General features: G+C 37.8%; 1 pseudogene; it reads left to right on the top strand.

The window, feature by feature from the left end:
* The first annotated feature begins 18964 nt into the window (after window positions 1-18964).
* On the top strand, window positions 18965-20574 carry LOC139016951 (PCI domain-containing protein 2 pseudogene; annotated as a pseudogene).
* Window positions 20575-24784: the final 4210 nt, after the last annotated feature.

Genomic DNA, 24784 nt, shown 5'->3' on the forward strand with positions numbered 1-24784 from the left:
TGATGATAGCTTATAAAAATAAATTGTTTAATATTTGTCTGGTATTGAAGTAAGCTTTTTACAAAGATTATGTCTTTTAATTCTCACAAGTACCTTATGTATGGGGTAAATAATTTACATGAAGTCATATAACTAGTGTAACTGGCAAAACAGAGACTATGCCTTATACATTATGCAAAACTACCTCTCTTGTAGAAGCCAATGCATATGCAGAGTTAAAAGAACTATTAGCACAGCAATCTTCCAAAGTGGCTTTTGGCATAGATAGGTAAAATAAGTCAACTGCTATAGCCTTAGAAAATTTTAGCCCTGGTGTATGACGTAGAACTTTATAGTAGCTTATTTTAGTTGTTGGTTGGTTGATTTTCTTTCATCACAGTCTAATATAACAATTTTAACCTATAACAAGTAGATAAATTTTGCTTTCATAATAAAAATAATATCATGACTCAATTATTATAACAGTGATAAACTTTAATTATATATCAAATAGCTTTTGCTCATTTGCTAAATAATATACTCTCTCAGTTTAGTGCCAGAATTTTATCTGATAGAAGCTACATGAATGATGATAGAATGCCTACAAGAAATAATTCACATGCTGTAAGGAGTTTCTCGGAAATATAGAAATGATTGACAGTCAGCCCTAGAGAAATGCCTAAAGTTACTAACCAATCTTTTCTAATAAGTGATCAAGCTTAATCTCTGTAAAAACCTATATGTTTTATCTAATAAGTGTAGCCATAGGCTTTAGCTGTGTCATCTCAGCCTTTTCTTATAGTCAACCTGAGGCATATGATGTTAATGACCTACACCACAGAGTTGGTTTGGGAATTAACAGGCCTGATTACTAAGGCTATGAATAGAGCTCTTTAAATCCATAAAAAATCCTTGTGTATTGGCATTGGTCAATATTCATCAATGAACACCTTCAAATCCCTTTTGGAAGTAATCAGATTAAATAGAAATACATGAAAAATATATCTATTCTATAGAAACAATATATTTAGTCAAATTTTCACAGTTCTCTTTGGTACTGTGTAGGAAAGTAAGGAAAGGGAGTTGGTCTTGTTTTACTGAGTGTTTTGAAATAGTATAAAATAGAATAAAAAGGTCTATGTATCTCAATCTAAGAGAGAAAGAAGGAAGAGGAGAGAAACGTTTAAACAAATTGAAAACGTAATCTAAAAACTCTAATACTGATGTAGTTCACTGATTGCTTAAAATATTCAAAGGTCATTATTGCTAAATGTTTCCTCTTTATAACTAAAGTTAAATGTTAAAGAGGAGCACTACAACATGGATGTGCATGCTCTTTAATTGCCAATATCCAGAGTCCCCTTTTCTCTTTTTTAATTTTAATTAATCTTTGAAAGATTGTATGCATTTGGGCTTTCAGCTGATTCTTATTTACATATATTATCTTATACAATAAAAGCCTAATATGCAAATTGTCCCCTAGACTGGGAGTTCGACCAGGGAACAGAATTTTGTGCATTGGGCCTCTAGTTTTAATATAAAAGTAGATATAAGGTATAATAAATTAATATTTATTAACATTTGGGCTTTCAATTTGGAGCAGGGAGTAATTTAGACATTTAAAAACCATTTGTTTTAATTTGATTCAACAAATGGACTAAGAGTCTGTAAACATGACAGTCTATGGACAAGTTCAGCCAATATTTTTCCTCATTCTAGGAACTGGCAGTTGAAACAAATAGTAGTGACATTAATCAAGTCCTATTAATTAAGCCGATTTTATGTACAAAGTATAAGTGGATTAAGTGTTTGAGAAAAGGAAGGGTAATAAGTGAACAAATAATGAAAGACTAGGACATTTCTACTTTTTTTATGGGAACATTTCATGGTAGGAGACATAGTAGCTTAAGTGAAAGAAAATAATTTGTGAAATATTAAATGAAGAGGGAGAAATTTCACTTGCTGAGAGTAGCTTGGCAAAACAAAAAAGCACTTACCAAGTTTATGTAACAAGAGCAGAGGAAACCTATAGATAATGGGTTCTACTGCCTTTGATAAAAAGTCTTTGAAATGCTTTTTCAGCTGTTGTGGGTAACAGATTACCCAAAATTCAATGACTTAGAACAATGCATTTGTTATTGCTTATGAGTCGGCCAGTCATTTTATCTGGGATTGGCTCTGTTGATCTTGGCTGGTTTCACAATTCATCTGCAATCCCCTGATGGATCAGCCGGAGGCTGACTTGTTAGCTGGGTATTGGCTCAAAGTTAACTGGGGCAAAGTTGGTGACTGGGTTCTTTCATCTTTTAACAGTCTTGTCTGGACTTGTTTTCATAGTGTGGCAGGGTTCTAAGAAGAAAGTGGAAGCATAAATGGTATTGTATTGTGGTTTCAACCTTAGGCAGTGGAAGCCAATAGGAATAAGCTAGGGATAGGTGAGAAAAGAGGCTTCATTCGGATGAACCAGAAGACTCTGATGCTACTGACAAACTATGGGGATGGTCAGGACACATACTCACAATAATGCACAAAGGTGGGAGGGGGTATTAGAATTTGTTGTGAGAAGAAAAGCATCTCGATGAATGTGAGAGTTCCATAACTTGAAAAACCCTCACAATTTGTATGGCAGAGCTGAACTGCACCTAAGAGAGAAGGAGCAGCCTCTTGAAATTAACTTGACTAACCCAGTTTATAGACACCTCAAGTTCTGGGAAGCAGAAGACCGCAGGTTCTGATTACATCCTTTTCACATGTTGTAGAATAGAACTGATTCCTGCAGCTGGATCACCTCCTCTTCACGTAGAGCTCATTTTCAAAAGATCTAGGCTCTGTGAAGTCACAAGCTTTTATTTCTGTCCCCAACAGTGATCAGCCAGTCTGGTGAGGGTAAAAGCTATAATAAGCCAATCCTGCCAATATTTCAGAAACTGGTAATAGTGTACTGCTCTTAGCTCACTCCCTGGGGCAGCCTGCATTTTTTCTTTTTCTAGTCCTTTTCTAGCATTCTACCTTAGATGGCTGAGATGAGGGAGATGTCCAGAGAATTGGGATTTGCTATTTAATTTATTCCTCACCTCCCAAATTTGCTTGTGTTTGAATTGCTTTGAACATTCTGTCTGAACTTGATCTTTAGAGGGACTCCTGTTGATATTCCTTTGGGTATATGTCTGTGTTGGAACTTCTATTTTTGGTACAGTACATTTCTCTTTTTTTTTTTTAAATATATTTTATTGATTTTTCACAGAGTGGAAGGGAGAAAGATAGAGAGTTAGAAACATCGATGAGAGAGAAACATCGATCAGCTGCCTCCTGCACATCTCCCACTGGGAGATGTGCCCGCAACCCATGTACATGCCCTTGACCGGAATCGAACTTGGGACCTTTCAGTCCGCAGGCCGACGCTCTATCCACTGAGCCAAACCGGTTTCGGCCAGTACATTTCTCTTTGAGAGTAATCCTAACCAGTATTTCTCGGGTTTCTGATTTCTCTTACAATGCCAAAAATTTCTCACATAATTCCTCATACTTTGCTATAGTTGAAGGGGTGTAGGTTATCTGGAAGGAAGGAGTTAGTGAATACTTTTTGATTAATGAGTAACACAATCCCAAATCTGAGGGCACGCATAGCATGAGCTTAAAGTATGACACAGCCTCAGTGCATCCATTGACTCGGTAGCTGACCCTGGAAATATATGATTCTTTTATCCATTTTAGAAGGACATTTCCCAAATCATTAACATGCATTTGTATAAACTGAAAAAAAAGATGGGTGTAAGGTTATGCATTTGTCATAAATTGGAAGGAGTATAGGCAATTTTATAAATGTATTTTCCTTGGGGTCATAAATCACAATGATACACTAGATCAGGGGTTGTCAAACTTTTTCTGTAAAGAACCAAATAGTAAATATTTTAGCCTCTGCAGGCTGTGCTATCTTTGTAGCAACTACTCCAATATGAAAGCAGCCACAGACTATAAAATACATAAATGAACGGCTGTAGTTGTGTTCCAGTAAAGCAGCTGGATTTGCCTCACAGGGTCCTGCTCTACATCAATGCTTTCAAACTGTGTATTAATACTCATTAAAGGTCAGTTTAGTGGAATGTTACCAATATTTTAATAAAATATCAGCATATATTCCATATAGTAAAGGGTATTTATCTTATAAATATATGTGTTCAAGTCAACATGTAAAATTAATTTTTGTTGGTTGCAGTCAGTAAAAGCTGATTTAGAGTGTTAGAGCTGGAAGGTCAACATTTGATAGTATAGAGTGAATACATTAACCTTGTCCAAAGAGAAGTCTGGTCTCTCCCTGCCTCCTCTGGAAGGTCCTCTCTAAGCCCTTTGAGTGTCCTGTTTGACAAGAGTGTCTTTTTGCCTGAGGACTTGGGCCTGGATCGAAAGTGGTACACTCTGACGTATGGTGAGTCTTTGAGCCATGCGGTTATCAGCTTGACCTGTGCGGAAGCTGGAGACTGAAGCCAGCCACCATGGAGTCCCAGTAAAGAGTTTGGACACCAAGGCTTCAGTGAATTTCCCTGTTTGGCAATACTCCCTGTATATTGTAACACATTGTTTCCGAGAGAGTGGTGTTGTCCATGACACCACAGGGAGAGGGCAATGGATAACTCTGTCCTTGGAACTTTCCTGGACTCTGCCCTGTGCATCACTTCCCGTGGCGGATTTTAATGTCTTTGAGCTGTAATGAACTGTCATGGCAATCAAAGCGGCTTCCAGTGAGCCCTGTGAATCATCCTAGCCAATTCGTGACTAAGGGTGGTCTCGAGGACCCCCGGCCTTGTCATTGGTAGCAGAAGTGAAGGGGATTTGGGGAACTGTGTCCTTCTAACTCCTACAATGAGGAAACCATGGGCCTGTGGCATTTATGAAGGTTGTGCTCCAAATTAGTGGCAAGGCCACAAGGAGAGAAGCAGGTGTGCAGACTCCTTATTTAGAAGCTTCTTCCTACTCCTGTACCTATTCCTGCTTCTTGCTAACATTTGTTGAGGTTATCTGACTTTGTGCTGTGGGCTTTGTACATGTTAATTCTTTGATTTTCACAAGGACCCTATAAAATTTAGACTAAAATTATCACCATTTTACTGCGACAAAACTGAGATTCGGATAGTTAGGTACATTTCCCAGGTTCATACTGGCTTTAAATGATAAAACCAGGATTTGAAGCCAGAGTCTGATTCCACTTGAATCTCATTTTCTCTTTGCTTAATATTGTTTTCTTGGATGTTATACATTCCATTCTCTAGTGAAGCTAATTTTAATTCCTTTTATGTGAATCCATCAGGTTATCTGGTATATAATAATAATAAAGTTCACCATACACATCTTTTGCATTCCCCTCAGTACATGGTATAGTTAACCTTTAATAAGTAGAGGTTGATAATGGATGAGAATAAAAGAAATAGGACACTGGGTTAGAATCCCATGTACCTTCTTGACTTTCCACATTGTTGACATATTAGTTTTCTTTTGCATCTTTTTCTCCTCTTTTTCTCTCTCCCTTTTCTTTTCTCTTTTTCTTCCCTGTCTTCCTCTTTTCCTTCTCCCCTCATCCTCTTTTACCTCCTCCTCTTCCTTCTTCAAAACCTGAATAGACTAATCTCAACTTCCTTTAACTCTTAAAAACTGAGTTAAGCCAAAATTGCAGTTTAATGTAGTATTTGGTTGAACTTTGCTTGAACAGATTTTTGCTATAATACTTCCCTAACAGGGTTTTACTGCTGTTTACTGCACAATGGAATCCAAATTTATCTTTTTTCCCCAGTCACTTAGGGTCAGCATTTCTAGAAAATGAAATCTGAGATTAAGAAACAATGAAAAAATAGCTCTGTATAATTTCTATCAGTATCATTTATAATGCACCTAAAACTGAAATCAAAATAGACTTTTCTATTTCATAATTCAGGCCATTTAAAGTTTTTAAAGAAAAATCTCCCTTCTGAATTGTATTTTCTCCTTTTTGAAATGTTTTTATTTTCTTTTTTCAGAACCTGATTACAGATTACAGATGAGGAGACTCACTTGTTTATTTACCAGTGAGAATAAGATGTTTTCCTGTTCCTCATGTGTTCAATATTCTAGGAAAAGCTGGATTTTGGAGGGGATGAATAAGCTGTGATTGATAAGCATAAACTTTTGGGGTGGTAAACACACAATACAATATATTGATGACGTATTGTAGAAAATGTATACCTGAAACCTATATAATTTCATTAATCAATGTCACCACAATAAGTTCTATTGAAAAACACTAATAGTGACTTTTAATTGTATGGTCCTTTGATGTTTTCTGTGCCCCATCACATTACTTCATTGGATCCTGAGAGGTAGGCAATATAAGTATTAAACTTCATGTGATGTTGTGCTTTATATTAAGAAATATATATTTGGTCTTTGTGCCTGCCCATTTTTGGCCCAGAACTCTTAAAACCTTTGGAAATTTCCTAAGTGAGGAGAGCCTCAAAGTGTTTTTTGTTATGTTAATGAACTGACATTAGCCTGGGGGCTGGTTGCCAGCAGAACCCACCCTGTGATTAGGGGGTTGAAACTTTCTGTTCCACCCTCTGACTTTTGGGGAGGTCAGAGGGGCTGGAGGTTGAATCAATAGCCAATAGTCAATGATGTAATCAATCATGCTAATGTAATGAGTCTCCATAAAAACCCAAAAATTCATTCTGCTTACTTTTACTATCTTCTCTCCTTGGAGGCAGTCACCTGCTAATTTTGCTTCTTCCTTGATGACATCAGAGACATGGACTCCACCCTTCCCTTTACTCTCCTGCCAACTTCTAAAATAATGAGATGATTCTTAACACTTCAACCTTAGGTTTCTCAAACTCCTTAACCCAGGTGATTACAATAGTAGTTGTGCTCATCCTACTATTGCACTGTGCCATGCTACTTTATGCTGTGCTATTCAAAGTGTTAAAATACTAGTATTTTTGTTGGCATATTAGCAATTTGGGGTATTAATAATTTCTATTTTGAGCTATGTCTGGAGAGTACTAAAAAATGTGTACAAAATGACAGTAAACTTTTTTTTTTGACAGTAAACTTTTTAATGCAAAATATATCTATGGTGTTAGAAGTCAAGACTGTGGTTGCTCTGAGGTGTGTGGTGTGACAAAAGGGAATAGGAAAGGGCTTCTGGGATGCTGGTAAGGTTTTGGTGTTGGGTGAGGTCCCTAAATATACAATTGTGTTTGCTTTGTGAAAATTCTTTGTGCTGTGTACTCTTATGATATATACACTTTTGCTACCACATGGAAGACATTCTGATCCCTTTATCCTCTGTGAAGCTGTCTAATGATACTTTTCTGTTTTAATTCTAATCCCCCAGGTTACTGATGAGCTGAGCCTATTATAATTTAGTCAGTTGTAGTTCCCCCCAAGGCCAGTTTGTCCTGCACTTTCTGAGGTTCATGATAGAATCTTAAAAATTGTGTGTATGTGTGTTGGGGGCAGGGGAGACAATGGAGAATAGAGGAGTGCCTGGTAGGGGGTTGTGGGAGTAGAAGACAGTAATGAAAGGTTGGAGGTCAGTACCTCGTCCAATTCCCAGATCATCTCTTCAGGCTGATTACTGATGCACTTCACTCTCCTTCCCTTCTTATTCTAAGCCTGACAAATTGTCAGGGACCTGACCCCGGCTGCTCTTAGATGATTTATTTAAACAAGGACTCTTTTTCTGGATCATCTGAGCCAGAAGGTCAAAAGCACTTCAGGCCTGGACCCTGACCCTCTTTCAGGGAGCAGCACCCTGGGGCAGACTGTAGAATATAATGACACCCACGTCTTGCTTTGTGATAAATTACCAACTTAAATATCAAACTATCAGTATTGTCCATTTGCTTCGGTATTGCTGTTGCTACTGTGATTCATTATCTCCTCTTCCTCTTTACTTCTGTCAGCACTGTTTTATCTTAAAATTCTTTCATCTTCAATCACAAACTTGTGAATTTCCTAAGCCTCCACCTTATGATATATACACTTTTGCTACCACATGGAAGAGATTCTGATCCCTTTATCCCCTGTGAAGCTGTCTAATGATACTTTTCTGTTTTAATTCTAATCCCCCAGGTTACTATTGTTTGTCCACATCCACCTTCATAGTCCCTCCACTTTCCTGAAATCCCCTCCCCCCCCCCCCCCCCCCCCCCCCCGCCCTATTCTGGTTTTCTTTGCCTCTATCCAGCCTGGATCAGCATTTTAAGATCATACATGTATCAGTTCAATGTCAGATCATTTCACACCATCCCTGAAGAGTCTGACAAAAATCACTCCGCTCTCCTGTTGTTATGTCCTGTGGGAAGCTGAGGCCTGTGTGTGAATTCCTGAGACTTACTTTCTCCAGGTCACCTCTGGTTTGGAATCTACACAACTCATCCCTCTAGGCCGCTCACATATCACCTCCTGCCACTACTCTCTCCTCTGAGTTTTTTCTTCATTTCCCCAAAATTCTTCTCATAGGGCACTTCTGTATGTAGCCGATATTATTCACTCAAAGAATTGGAGTTTACAAGGTAAAAGAGGAAAGAACCTCGAGTTGGGCATGTTGTCTCTGGTACTGTCATCCCAGCATCCTTCTGTCCAGGCCTTGCTCTCCAGTCCCCCTTCAACATTTCTCCTGCCCTTCCTCTATTTTCTTTCTATTTCACCTCCAAATTCCAGTTAATTTTGAATGAAAATTAGCCATGGTAGTCTGGAGTTTATTGGCTCCCAGGATGTTGACTAGGTATGGAGAAAAAACCCCTAACCTTGTGTAGGCCCTTTGCTGCACTGGGTTTTTTTCCTTGTCACTGTTACCTATCTTTTACTTCTCTCTTGAACTCTCCATTGCATCAGTTAACCATCTTTCTCTTTTCTGTTCAACAGTTCAGCGTTCCTTCAGCCTGCCATCCTGCTGACAAATGTCCTACCCTTTTACTCAGTACAAAGGTTTGAGATTCCAGATGTGCACTTTCTCCCTTTTTCTCCTTCTACATGAGAAAGTGTTCAATGCTCATCTTTCTTTCTTGGTCTCTTCCTTTTCTGATGAAGAAACAAACATTTTCTTTTTCTTTCTTTTTTAAAATTATTATTTTTTTTATTATTTTGCTAAGCCTATCTCCTTGAGCTCTTGTACCCCTGGGTCCCCTGAGATGTAAGTCTACATGTTATGCTATATACCTTAGATTTTCTAATTTCCACCCTTGATTGGTTTCCTCTTTTCTGTCTAAAAATGTGACTTGCACTTTCCACCCAAATCAATAATAACAACAACAATTATAACAATAAAGCCAAAGGAGAAAGTTTCCCTTGTTCCTGCTCCCTGTGGGAGCAATGCTGCCCATGCTTTCATTCACTTTTGTTTCCACTTCATAGAGCACTGCCTGCATCGTTTGCCCGACTCCATTCCTCACTAATTACTCATTCTGTGAAATCTCTCAATCTCACACCCCCTCCCTTCTCACTAACTTTCTCCGCATGGCTTTCCAACTGTCAAATCTAGTAAATTTAAGTTCTCCTTCACTTGTGACCTTCTCTCTCATTGGAAGCTGCTTTCCACTCAAAGTCCCTTTGTCCCTTGACTTTGAAACCTCGCCTACCATGTTCCTCTGCCTGCCTCACTCTCTGGAAGCTTTTCCAACTTGTTTGGTAGCAACTCTTTCCAGGCTCTTACACACAGACGTGCCATGATCCCGCCCTTCAGACCCTTCATACGAGGAATCTCACTATTGATCTAATAATACACTTCCCCTTTCAGAAAACATCAATGGCTTTATTTTGCCTGTTTACAGATATAAGTATAGACTACTCAGGATGGCTTCAAGGTTCTACACAACACATTTTTGAATCTACCACATTAGATTTGTCTCCCATTATTCTTCTGTAGATGCCCACCCACGCGACTGCTGGCTGATAGCTAAGTAAGCCTTAAGCTTTTTAGCCTCCCCATCGTTGTATTGCATATGCCATTAACTCTGTCTGAAACTCTGTCTTCCTTCCCCACACTCTTCCCTTGTCCAGGTGGCCCAAGGCTAGAATGCACACTGAGCAAGGGCATTACAACTACTTTTGGGTTATTCAAATAACAAACTTACTTAGCAATGAGGCTTTCTTAAAATGTTATTCTTTTATATGTATTCTTGGTGGGAAAGGTAGTTCTAAGTGTGAACACCAATGCAAAGACTGGTAAGAAAGATGAATAAATTGACTAAAGAAAATAACTATTTGTACACAATAAACACCAATAACATTAATATGTTCCTAAACAAGTTAATTTATTTTCCCTCTAATCTCTTAAATAATTCTCCATTTTCAAAAGAGAAGTAAATGCTGTTCTATTTATGGAAGTGTCCCATGATATTAGAAAGCAAGTCTGTTCCTTTTTCAAATTAAGAGTTTGAATATGACTACTACATATTTTTTTAGTAAGAAAGGTAAAATATTAGAATGATGTTCCTCATTTTTTGGTTTTATTTTGTGTGTTTTTTTTCTAATTACTTAAATAGCACATTTTTCTGTGTGCTAAAGCCTTGGATTCTGTATTAGGGGGAGGCTTGGGAGGTAGACAGTCCATGACTGTGTCAGTGAAAGCATGATCATAGTGTTGACTGGTTTGGCGTAGACAGTAGGAAACATCTGGCAGTTTCCTGATAGTTATCAAGACAGAACTGTGTTTCCTTTAAAAACAGCTTCACATGAACAATGAACTACATAATAGCAGAGGAATTTTATAGTATAGGAAACAACAATGCAACTCTGAAACTCAGAAATTAGTTTCAACAGTGTCAATCAAAAAGTTAATTAGACTCAAGAAATAGATTAATATTTCTATCCTTGATCCAATATCTTTTTAAAAAAATATATTTTATTGATTTTTCACAGAGTGGAAGGGAGAGGGATAGAGAGCCAGAAACATCAATGAGAGAGAAACATCTATCAGCTGCCTCCTGCACACCCCGTACTGGGGATGTGCCTGCAACCAAAGTACATGCCCTTGACCGGAATCGAACCTGGGACCCTTCAGTCCCCAGGCCGACGCTCTATCCAATGAGCCAAACCAGTCAGGGCCTTGACCTTAATAAAATGATGGACCTTTGATTTTCTTTTCTATAAGTAATGTCTATCTCCAGTTTATATTGAGGCATTAAAGCAAATGAAGAGGACTGCTGCTCCAACGGTACCAGCCTTCTTCCCACTGACCAACATTTGCATTATTGATCGGGGCCACCATGTAGAAGGTGTATTGCCACCCTGATCCCACCTACCCTGCCACATCTGCAGAGACTTCTCCACAGATAGAGATACCATTACTCTCCCCTTTCCCTACCATCTTCTCTCACTTTATCCACTTAAAAGAGTACATTTTGAACACTTTTTGATCCAGAAGAGTGTTTCTTTCTGCTGAAAAAAATATCAGACAAACCAGTCTTGGAGAGCAGTGCAAATTTTGGAGGAAGAAGGAAAGATGAAATCTGAAAACAATTTAGAGAAATGAGTGGAATCTGGTCTTTCTGCTTGAACACTCTGGGGTTTCAAAACCCAGTTTTGAAGTCCAAATCTTTCAAGTTAAGGAATCTTAAAGTAGGTTGGTTTTGCCTGACATTTCTACTTTCATATAAACCTACGATGTATATTCAAATTATGTCATACTTCTGACCTGTATATGAGAAAATTGGACCGAATCACTTATAGTTATGATTCCTGATTTAGCAAGTCTATCAACCCCCTATGCTTGGTCCAAAGCAGACATTGCTAATCAATCACAGGGCGCTCTTCTGGTGCCCTAGAGCAGGCCTCATAACCCTTTCGAATAGAGCTGCAGGTTTACTAATAGTTGGAGTTGACATGACAGACTATACCTATTTGCCTTCCCAGGTTTAGACTTTTCTAGATGTAACAGATACAGCAATCATTGGGCAAAACTTATCATTAATCACGTTCAAAAGGAATGCTGAAGAACTGTTGAGACAGTCCTTCTGTTCTGTTTCATACATGGACATCTTAGGAGATAAATAACTGAAAGTGATCTGATTTCTCATCTTTCTTTTCCAACAATGCCCTAAAACGTTATCTCATCCATTTTGAAAAGACTTCCGAGCACATCTTTCCCAGGTCCTCACAACCAGTCTCTGTTTGGCACTGGCTGGAAGGACAAGGATCCTTCCTGTTTTTTCTGTAATTTATCTTCCCCCTATTCTTTAAATTTGTTTCGCTTCTCTCAGTCCAAAATGTTTAACACTTAATTATTTCTTCAGCATATCATGTCTCTTCCCTCCAACAGTTTCCCCTCCACACTATATAAATAAGCTGTCAGGATTTTCTTAACCTAAAATAAGCAAGCAAAAGGATAAACTTTTCACCAACTCTACTTCCTCCTTAAACTATCATCTTATAACTCTTTTTTTTCCCCTTTAACCACAACATTTCTTCAAAGACTGAGCTGTTTTCATCACTCTCTTCTTAATCCCTCACAAGGATTTAAAATCCCTAAGAATGAGCCTAATGCTTTCCCCACTCCTGTGCCTCTCAGAAGCATTCTAAGCATACTTCTTTTCCTTGGCTTCTCTGGCTAAATTAAAATTAAAATTTAAGTCTCTGCTTGTTCTTTTTTTGTTCACTTCCATAACACTATATGCTTCCTAAAGACTTATCTTTGACTTTCTTCTCTTTCTCTACATTTCTGTCTGGAAAACTCAATGTTGAACATTTTAGCTACCATCTCTTTGAGGATGACTTTTAAATTAATATGAGCATCCTAGGTTTCTTTCCTAGATGCTGGTTTTACATTTTTGAATCCCCTTCTGAACATTAAGTAGTGATTCTCTTTTTCCAACTACTTTTAACCTTCAAAAGACTTTTTAGTCTGAATTTCCATCTGCTGTATATCCTGCTAATCAAATTTAGTTGCTATCTTTCAGCGTGTTTTCTGGGCCCATTCTTTCTTCCAGCTTTCATTGTCATCTTGATTAAGGCCTTTATCATACCAAGGCAGAAAGCCTAATATAGTTATAGTCCAACTTCATGCTCCAGCTTCTATAGTTTTTTTTTTCCTTTCTCCATAAAACCACCTTTCAGAAAGCCCCGAGATTTGTAATCTCAAATCATTGTTTTGATACTCTTACTAAAAACCATCATGGGAATTATTATTATTGATTAGGTGGGACTGGTTGTCTTATCTGACTGCCAAATGTCTTCATGACTCAGGCTCAACTTATTTTTAAAGCTTGTGCTCAAGCCAAGGGGATTACTTCCTGATTATGAAATTTGTCTTGGTCTTTTTTTTTTTTTTAAATGAATTTGTGTCTTTGTTTTGCCATTTTCAACATTGAGATTGATTTCCTCTACTTCTATACTTCATCTTGTCAAATTCTACTCAACTTTTGACACCTAGATCGAAAGCCTCAGTATTCACCTTAAAATAGAGGTTTAAAATAGTCACTGCTAAGTAATGTGACTGTAGCATAATATGAAAAAAAAATATTATTGGAATGCCAATAAAGAATAGAAGCAAGGTGGGTTTATTTTCAAGACCAAAGAGTTCAAAATATCAGGACATAGATACATTTAGAATATGACCAAGAGTGTTATTGAAGTGCTGTATAATGGAATATATCCATTCTGATTAAGAGGAAAGTGGAGGAAAACAGAAGACTTGTGTATTTTTTTAAAATATATTTTTATTGAGTTCAGAGAGAGGAAGGGAGAGAGAGATAGAAACATCAATGATGAGAGCAAATCATTGATCGGCTCTCTTCTGCACAACCCACACTGGGGATCGAGCCTGCAACCCAGGCATGTGCCCTGACTGGGAATCGAACCGTGACCTCCTGGTTCATAGGTTGATGCTCAACCACTGAGTCATGCCTCGTCTGGCAAGACTTGTGTATTTTTTAAAAATGGTTTATGATTCTGATGAGAGTCAGAAGGGTCTTTGATGCCTTACCTGATTACCCCAGCCAGAAATTCTCTTCATCTCGCCTCACTTATCACAATGATTTGAACTCAGCTTGTCATGCTTTTTAATATTACCCACCATATTTCAGTGTAGAGTCCTAGCCTCCTAAAGTGGGCTGGTATCACAGTATACATTGCCACATGCTTCGCCTTGTTCATGCTCAAAAAATATTTGTTGAATGAATGAATAAGGAAAGCAAGGAAGGAAAAAAGGAATAAAAGTAAGGATGATCTACTTTCCTTTGGCCTTTATTCAAAGGTTGTTGTCAACACATATCTTCCTGATACCATTTCCTTTTTTTTTTTTTTTTTTGCTACTTGAAGAGTTAGTAGAAAGTATTTGTCTTTTATTGATCAAAAGATTGAAGCATTAGATTAGGCCACTCAAACCAGCAAAACAAATGTTTTATTTGTTCATTAAACATACATTTGCACTTTTTTATTATTGACAACATGAGGCAGAAATTGTGAAATTTTCCAGGAATTACGATTTTATCCAGAGGACAAGTCTGGGAATGAGTCACTGGCTTGTCTGGACAGCAACAGACCATTATTTACATGGACAGCCTGTGGCCAGGCCTGCAGCTGACCCTGAGTGGTAGCAATGGCTGCTTTTCCAATTCCTTTTTTGTCTTCTTTACAGCAGGATAGGACTACACTGAACTTCGTTGTTAAGATAATGGCTTTCTGACTTTGAGGCTTGTGACCTGAATGTTGTTCCTATTAGACTACTAATTAGCCACCTGCCAAAATATTTCCATTTTTACCTTTGAATCTATAAAGAATATAAGTAAATCTATTCTTTATGAGGATTGTATTGATATCGTTGAACCTAACTTACATTTATTGTACCCTTTCCTATTTAAGGATATTTCATACAGTGTCAAGGATATAGTTAAAAATTAAAAAAAAATTTTAAATAAACAATTTGTGAATAGTCTTTTACATTTTTGTATGCTGAATATGGGCACCAAAGAACCTGTAAAAGTTATCTTTTTCAATTGAATATGCACAAATAAAAGTTTGGAAAAGGTCTCTCTTCAAAAAAAAAAAAATTTAAATAAACAGCTTTTGTGGTGTTGTTTTAATGACAGTACTGAATCAATATCTGATGTTTTATTAATGAATTGAGGGAAATTTTCACTTGCCCAGATAATGTCTGTTCATTACAGAACATCTCAAGAAGTTTTCATACATGATTCCTAATGGGCTAGCTGAAGTAAACAATATTATGTCCTAAAAGTATAATTTCTGTCTTTTTTTTTTTTCCTGATACTAAAAGTAATCATTCTTCTTCATGATCATGATCATGATTATCATCAGGTACCTCAAGGTCACTGCCATTGTCAGCAGGTGATGTTACTTATTTTATAAAGGCCTCATGAAAAAAGTAATAATAATCTCTCAAAATAACAAATTCTCCCCATTGCTTTTTTGCTATCTAGTAATCTTTTGGAGATTTTCAACTATCTGAAGAAGAGTTAGTGTGCTGTACTATAAGAGAAATAAGGAAAAGATTTGGAATCAGAGTGGTCCAGGTTTAAATCTTGGATATCCTGTCTGTTTGTTTGATTCTGAGTGGATTATTTTGGCTTCAGTCTCTGTTTCCTCAAATATAAATCAAGGATAAGAATAGCTAACGGTTCATTCATATGGTTCATTCATTCAGCATCTTTCTTAGATCTCTACTGTGTGCTAGGTCCTGTGAGCAAGATAAATAGTTGGTGGCTTTGTGAAACCTACAGTTTAATGAAAACATCAAGAAAACAATTTTAATTTGAGTGGCACTCTTTAAAAGCTGGAAGTCTGTACCCAGTCTACCTGGATTCAAAACTTAGCTCTGCCGCTTATTAGCTAAAGCACTTTAAATTGCCTAGTCTCACTTTGACTCAGTCACCTTATCTATAACATGGGGATAATAGTAGTATATCACTAATATCCTATCACTGTAGTGAGGATGTGAATTATTATGGATAAAGGTGGGTCATTGTTGTTTTTTCTTTCTGATTAAAGAGGACTAAAGTTGAGAGAGTTTGAAATAAGGCATTAGGCGCAGTCCCTGACCCTTAAGGCAGCTTTTTAAGGAAGAAAACCTCTATCTTTCACACACCTACAGAGGAATAGAGAAATACTGTACTTTTCTAAATGGGTCTGTATTGGGAAACATTAGTGGGACACTCAGGTCCAATTGGAACCACTGAGCCACCACCTAAGTATGTGCTTTAGTGATACCTGATGCTGTAATTAACTCCAAGCCTCATTCAGACAGACATGTAAAGCAGGAAAAAATATAAAAGGACTTCAATATGCAGGAAAGATTAAATACATCATACACCCTCATTTCTCTCAGAAACACATATAGTCACACCATCAGACAACCTATAGTTTGCTGCAAAGATTGTCAGTCTATAAAAAAAGGAAGATATTATCCATTCTTCTGGGAAGAAGAAGAAAATAGTAAAAGCATTTTAAAATAACTTTATGACTCAAAATCTCTTTTCCTGTACTAGAGTATTCGAACAACATTAAATTTCAAAACCAAATATAAAGAAAATTGCTAAAAGAAAGTAGTACTCAAAAAACAAAAACAAAAACAGAACATCTATTGAACATCTAATTTTTGTCAGGATAAAAGTTAATATTATATTATAAATTTCCATAGCATGTAGTTACTTGTAGCATTTCTGGCAAGACCAATTAAAAACTCACATAATTACTTTATTGGAAACCCTTTTGCAATACTTACTTTGTACTAGGCGCTATTCTAAGAGCTTTATGCATAATGTTATACAATTAAATGGGAAGTTAGCTGTCGGTTTTTTGTAGATGCCTTTGAAAAAAATTTAGAATTTTCTTTTCCACTCCTACTTTGGTGGGAATTCTTAACGTTAATGAGTGTTGAGTTTCATCAAATGCTTTGACTACATCTATTAAATGGATCTTATAATATTTTTTCATTTTGTTAATATCATGAATTGCATGGCTGAATATCTATTGCTCAATCCAACTTGGCATTCCTGGGATAGATCTCATTGACCACGATGTATTGTCCTTTTATATATAAGATTAGATTATTCAATATTTTGTTAAAATTCTTAAGGTATGAGTTTGTGAGGGATACTGGCCTATAGTGTTCTTTTTTCTGTACTATCTTTATCAGATTGGTGTCCAGGTTATGCTGGTCTCCTGAAATGAGTTCAAAAGAGTTCCATTTTCCTTTATTTTCTGAAAATGCTTGTGTTGCATTGCTGTTATTTTATCCAAAAAGTTTAATGGAAGCCATGAATGGAGAAATCTGGGCCTCGTGTTATCATTTTTTATGGTAGTGAATCCAATTTCCATAGTATAGTGGTCCTTAAGTTTTAGCATGCTTTACAATCACTTGGCAGCCTCCTTCCAAGATTCTGTAGGTGTAAGTGAGACCCCAAAATTTGAATTTCCAATGAGTTCCCTGAGACACTGCTGTTGGCGATGGTTTTTAAAACAAACTCAGAACTACTCCTTGAATAGAGAGCTATTGATGTTATGCTGTTCTTACTGGTCTATAGTAATAGTTATTTTAAAGTCCCAGTCTGATCATTTTTACAACTGTTGCATACCTGAATTTTTATCTATTGACTGTTTATTCTTGATTATGTATTTTCTTGTTTTTTAATGTGTATTATTATTTTTTATTGAATGCTGGTCATTGTGTGTAAAAAAACATAAAGTAGCCCCTCTTATCTTTAGAGGATATGTTCAGATTCCTGAAACCGCAGATAGTACTGAATCCTATATGTACTATGTTTTTTTCTAAATATATATACCTATAATAAAGTCTATTTATAAATTAGGCATAGTAAGAGATTAACAATAATAGTTAATAATACAATAGACCAATTATAACAATATTCTGTGATAAAAGCTATGTGAATGTGTGTGTCACTCTCTCAAAATATCCTATTGAACTGTACTCACCCTTTCACTTAAAGCAGCACTTTTCAACCAGTGTGCCACAGAATTTTTAAAATATGCAATACCTGACTATTTAGTCAGGGGCATTGACCTCTTTTCTCTTAGATTGTCTAATAGAAAATGACAACAGCCACAACAATAGCCATCCAGTGTGAATGAATCAAAATTATACTTATTGTTGTCATATTGGCAAAAAATATATGTTTTAGTGTGTCACAGAATTTTAGTAATTAGTTTATGTGTGCCCTGTGACGCCCTGAGACAGAGTTGATATGAAAACCAAGATGGCTATAAGTGACTAAGGGGGTAGGGGCATGTACAGCCAGGAGACACTGGACAAAGGGATGACTCATGTCCTGGGGTGGCAGGGGGAGGCGGGGCATAATGGGACAGCACAAGATCTCCCAACACTACTCAGAAGGGCAAAAAAAATGTAAGACTTATGAATTGTTTATTTATGGAATTTTCTATTTAATATTTTTGAACTGCTGCTGGTAACTGAAACCATGGGAAGTGAAGCCACGATAAGGGTGACTAACTGCCGGAAGCCGGTCCACCCTTGCTGCTTGACACAGTCGCTGCAGGGAATAAACATCTGCACAGCTTATGTTTCAAGGGACCTGGCATATATGGCATATGTTTGCTCCCCCCTCTTAACACTGAGTGTTTTAAACAGGACCACCTCCCCGAGAAAGGTTGTTTCCCCAGGTGAGGATTTTCCCCTGAAGTTAGGGAGGGAATAAAACCCCTTGACTAAGTGCCAGGCGGGTAGTTAATCACTTTACGAATAATCACGCTTAAGCTACATAATCTTCACTCCCTGGAATGGAGATAAGAAACGCCCTAACCTTTGGGTTAGAAATTGATAGGATTAAAATCAACTGGTATAAATACAGATGTAACAAGACAGTAAGACACAGAACTTGGCTGGAGATCCTGGCTAGGATGCTGATCAACTGAACGCTGCCTCCATGTCATTCCTTCTTCAACGACTCTGTCCACACCTTTGGGGACGCCTGGACCCGCTGGGGCAGGACCCCAACACTGCCCAAACCCTGCAAACTTTCACTTATAGAAAGGTGCCTGGGAACATTAAAGATAGTGATCTACCTGTCTGTTCCCGGTGGCGTGGGAGCCACCATGGCGCACATCACTATCAACCAGTACCTGCAGCAGGTCTATGAAGCAGTTGAAACCAGAGATGGGGAATCCTTCGCAGAGCTGGTTGTCTTTCAACCATCCTCATGTTGCCAACCCACAGCTTCAGTTGGCCTCTCCGGAAGAGAAGTGTCAACAAGTTTTGGAACCCCCTTATGCTGAAATGTTTGCAGCTCATCTAAGGTGCACGTACACAGTGGGGAACCATGACTTCATAGAGGCATATCAATGCCAGACTGTCATCGTCCGATCATTTCTGCGGGTGTTTCAGGCCCACAAAGAAGAAAACTGGGCTCTGCCTGTCATGTATGCAGTAGCACTTGATCTTCGAGTATTTGCCAATAACGCAGATCAGCAGTTGGTCAATAAAGGAAAAAGCAGAGTTGGGGACATGTTGGAAAAAGCTGCTGAGCTGTTGATGAGCTGTTTCCGAGTCTGTGCCAGTGACACTCGTGCTGGGAGAGAGGATTCTAAGAAGTGGGGGATGCTGTTTCTGGTGAATCAGTTATTCAAGACTTACTTTAAGATCAACAAACTCCATTTGTGTAAACCTCTCATCAGAGTTATCGACAGCTCAAATCTGAAAGAAGATTACAGCACAGCACAGAGAGTAACATACAGGTACTACGTTGGACGACAGGCCATGTTTGATGGTGACTTTAAGCAGGCCGAGGAGTACCTGTCCTTTGCCTTCGAACACTGTCACCGTTTAAGTCAGAAGAACAAAAGGATGATTTTGATATATTTACTCCTGGTAAAAATGCTGCTGGGTCATATGCCAACCATTGAGCTTTTGAAAAAGTATCATCTCATGCAGTTTGCTGAAGTAACCAGAGCTGTAAGGGAAGGCAATCTCCTTCTATTGAATGAGGCTCTAGCGAAGCACGAGACCTTCTTTATTCGCTGTGGCATCTTCCTTATCCTTGAAAAGCTGAAGATCATCACCTACAGGAATCTTTTTAAGAAAGTGTCCTTGTTACTCAAAACACACCAGTTATCTCTGGATGCTTTCCTAGTTGCTTTGAAATTCATGCAAGTGGAAGACGTGGACATCGATGAAGTCCAGTGTATTCTAGCCAACCTGATATACACAGGTCACATCAAAGGCTATATATCACATCGGCATCAGAAGCTAGTTGCTAGCAAGCAAAATCCGTTTCCTCCGCTGTCTACAGTGTGTTGAATGTAGAAACACCTGTTCTCCTGGTGTTTATCGCACTGATGAAATCAGTACTTTGCCAGGACGTTACTTTCGGCAGCCGGAATCTCTTTGGGGCCTCTTCTCTCAGGGATGTTGAGACTGAGTCCCCCGCGTTCACTGCCACCTTGACCTTCTTCGTTGCTCATTACTAATGTCGACCTCACGGACACCTGGAATTTCTGTTTCAAATGTGGCAGACCCTCCTTTGACTCCGGAGTGTTGGAGAGACTTGTGTGAGGGAGGCTCTTCTCCAAGGCAGCTACAGTTTCCTTCTCCTAAGAGTTATGTACAAGTGCAATTTTTTATATAATTTTTCTGAATAAAAGGCATTCTGAATTTAAATAAAAAAGATAATGATCTCATATGTGTATAAGCATAGTAGATTCTCAATAAATAGTAGTTGCTTTTATTTTATTTTATTTTTTTTAATAATTTTTTTTTTATTGCTTAAATTATTACAAAGAGTATTACATATGTCTCCTTTTTTTCCCCCCGCCCTTGACAATCCCCTGGCCTCCCCTACCCGCCAGTGTCTTATGTCCATTGGTTATGCTTATATGCATGCATACAAGTCCTTTGGTTGATCTCTTACCACCCCCCCCTCGTACCCCCCAACCCTCCCTGGCCTTCCTGCTGTAGTCTAATAGTCTGTTCGAGGCAACTCTGCCTCTGTATCTATTATTGTTCAAAAGTTTATAATGGTCTCTATTATCCATGAATGAGTGAGATCATGTGGTATTTTTCCTTCATTGACTGGCTTATTTCACTTAGCATAATGCTCTCCAGTTCCATCCATGCTGTTGCAAATGGTAAGAGTTCCTTCTTTTTTACAGCAGCATAGTATTCCATCATGTAGATGTACCACAGTTTTCTAATCCATTCATCTACTGATGGGCACTTAGGCTGTTTCCAGATCTTAGTTATGGTGAATTGTGCTGCTATGAACATAGGGGTGCATATATCCTTTCTGATTGGTGTTTCTGGTTTCTTGGGGTATATTCCTAGAAGTGGGATCACAGGGTCAAATGGGAGTTCCATTTCCAGTTTTTTGAGGAAACTCCATACTATCTTCCATAGTGGCTGCACCAGTCTGCATTCCCACAAGCAGTGCACAAGTGTTCCTTTTTCTCCACATCCTCTCCAGCACTTGTCGTTTGTTGATTTGTTGATGATAGCCATTCTGACAGGTGTTAGATGGTACCTCATTGTTGTTTTGATTTGCATCTCTCGGATGATTAGCGACTTTGAGCATGTTTTCATATGTCTCTTGGCTTTCTGAATGTCCTCTTTTAAAAGGTGTCTATTTAGGTCCTTTGCCCATTTTTTGATTGGATTGTTTATCTTCCTTCTGTTAAGTTGTATGAGTTCCCTATAAATGTTGGAGATTAGGCCCTTATCAGATATAATGTTGGCAAATATGTTCTCCCATGTAGTGGGCTTTCTTGTTGTTTTGTTGATGGTTTCTTTTGCTGTCCAGGAACTTTTTATTTTGATGTATTCCCATTTGTTTATTTTCTCTTTAGTTTCCAATGCCCTAGGATCAGTATCAGTGAAGAAATTGCTTCGGCATATGTCTGAGATTTTGATGCCTTTGGATTCTTCTAGTATTTTTATGGTTTCCCGTCGTATATTTAAGTCCTTTATCCATTTTGAGTTTATTTTTGTGTATGGTGTAAGTTGGTGGTCTAGTTTCATTTTCTTGCATGTATCTGTCCAATTTTCCCAACACCATTTATTAAAGAGACTATCTTGACTCCATTGTATGTTCTAGCCTCCTTTGTCAAATATTAATTGAGCGTATTGGTTGGGGCTGATTTCTGGGCTCTCTATTCTATTCCATTGATCTATATGTCTGTTCTTGTGCCAGTACCAGGCAGTTTTGAGAACAGTGGCTTTGTAATACAGCTTGATATCTGGTATTGAGATCCCACCTACTTTGTTCTTTCTCAGGATCGCTGCAGCTATTCGGGGTCGTTTTTTATTCCAGATGAATTTTTGGAGAGTTCGTTCTAGGTCTGTGAAATATGCCGTTGGTATTTTAATGGGAAGTGCGTTGAATTTATAGATTGCTTTGGGCAGTATGGACATTTTAATGATGTTGATTCTACCAATCCAAGGACATGGTATGTTCTTCCATCTCTTTATGTCTTCCTCTATCTCTTTTTTCAATGTCCTGTAGCTTTCTGAGTAGAGGTCTTTTACCTCTTTAGTTAAGTTTATTCCTAGGTAGCTTAATTTTTTTGGTGCGATGGTAAATGAGATTGCTTTTTTAGTCTCTCTTTCTGCAAGTTCACTATTGGTGTATAGAAATGCCATAGATTTCTTGGCATTAATTCTATATCCTGCTACATTGCTGAATTCTTTTATTAAGTCTAATATTTTTTTTGATGGAGTCTTTAGGGTTTTTTAAGTATAATATCATGTCATCTGCAAATAAGGACAGTTTTACTTCTTCTTTTCCAATTTGGATGCCTTTTATTTCTTCTTCTTCTCTAATTGCAATGGCTAATACTTCCAGTACTATGTCGAACAGGAGTGGTGAGAGTGGGCATCCCTGTCTTGTTCCTGTTCTTAGGGGAAATGGTGTTAGTTTATGTCCATTGAGTATGATGTTGACTGTGGGTTTGTCATATATGGCTTTTATTATGTTGAGGTATGATTCTTCTATTCCCACCTTGCTGAGAGTTTTTATCAAAAATGGGTGTTGAATTTTGTCAAACGCTTTTTCTGCATCAATTGATATGACTATGTGGGTTTTTTCCTTCAATTTGTTTATGTAATGTATCACGTTTATTGATTTGCGGATATTGTATCATCCTTGCATCCCTGGGATAAATCCTACTTGGTCATGGTGTATGATCTTTCTGATGTACTGCTGGATCCAATTTGCTAAGATTTTGTTGAGGATTTTGGCATCTATGTTCATGAGGGATATTGGCCTATAATTCTCTTTCATTGTGTTGTCTTTACCTGGTTTTGGTATTAGGGTGATGCTGGCTTCATAGAATGAGCTTGGAAGTGCTCTTTCTTCTTGGATTTATTGTAGTAGTCTGAGGAGGTTAGGTTTTAGTTCTTCCTTGAATGTTCGGTAAAACTCCCCTGTGAAGCCGTCTGGTCCTGGGCTTTTGTTTGCTGGAAGCTTTTTGATGACTGCTTCAATTTCTTCCATAGTTATTGGCCTGTTGAGATTTTTAGATTCTTCCTGATTAGGTTTTGGAATGTTGTATTTTTCTAGGAATTTGTCCATTTCCTCCAGGTTGTCTAGTTTGTTGGAGTAACGTTGTTCATAGTATTTTTTAACAATCATTGGTATTTCTGTGGGGGTCTGTTGTTATTTCGCCCCTATCATTTCTGATTTTGTTTATTTGGGTCCTCTCTCTTTGCTTCTTGGTGAGCCTGACTAGAGGTTTGTCAATCTTGTTTATCCAGTAGTTGCTTTTATAGTAGAGTATCTCCATAGTGGAGGAGGAGGACTGGGAAGCTAAAAGAACATGAAATGGAATAAAGAAAATAAAATTGTAATTCAAACAAAATCAGGAAGCCAAGTTCAACAAAGAGCAAGACACCTAACATTCTACTTCTATTCAGTATTTGCCACAAGTATAGTTGCAATTATTTTTTTTTAGTTTTCGTTATTTGTGTAATAAGGGAAGGAGCTAAGTAATATGGCAAAATCCAAAATGGTTAAGAGTTCTGGCGCATGTGACAGGAAAAGTCAGGAAATATAAGGGCTATCTGGGTGGTTTGTTGCTTGCAATCCATTGTGCCTCACATTCCATCACAGGAATTTGCAGAAAAGTTAGCATCCATAACTTTAATCCTTATAACCGCCTTGTAAAGTAAGAGTTACTCATCACATTTTACACATTAAAACAAAAATGGAGGGTCCACCATATCCAAGCACACAGATCCAATCGAAGGCAAAACAGAGGCTTTAAATCAAGATGAGTTGCATAAATCTCATTTTTCCTTCTTCTTTGTCAGCAGTTCCTTCTTGCAGTCTTTAGGTATCCCAGATTGTACACTTGCACTTTATAATGTATTTTTCTGTTTCTGCAGTTCCTTTGCTTATTTTTCTGTTGTTTGTTAGAACAGTTCCTTTTGGAAATATTTCCTGGCTTGTCTGTGCTGAGGAGCGAGGGTCAGGGAGCAGGGCATTTATGGAGTTCTCCTTGGGAGAATGGATGGGGCGAAGAGACTGCTCTTACCTACCCTACCCAGGGCAGTGCTTTTACAAAAGCACAGGTGAAAACGGTAAAAAAGGACAAAGTACTACTTACCTGTGCCAGATATTACATTTTTAGTGCAGTTGACTGTGGGGAGCTTCTGTCTAAAAGAGCATGAGGGTGGTTTATACACAACACAGAGTCCCTTAACAACAAAACAAATAGAAACTCTAGCAGAGAAAACCTAAACACTGTGCATTTAATGTAGTGTAGGCCCTGTGTGATGCACTTTTAGGAAATAATTTCATTTTTATAGTTGTGATACCTAAATATATAATTCTCTAGAAGAAGAAAGAAGTAGAAA

The sequence above is a fragment of the Myotis yumanensis genome, unplaced genomic scaffold (genome assembly GCF_028538775.1).
Source record: "Myotis yumanensis isolate MYYU_CA2020_CCGP unplaced genomic scaffold, mMyoYum1.0.hap1 SCAF_9, whole genome shotgun sequence".
Classification (NCBI taxonomy): domain Eukaryota; kingdom Metazoa; phylum Chordata; class Mammalia; order Chiroptera; family Vespertilionidae; genus Myotis; species Myotis yumanensis.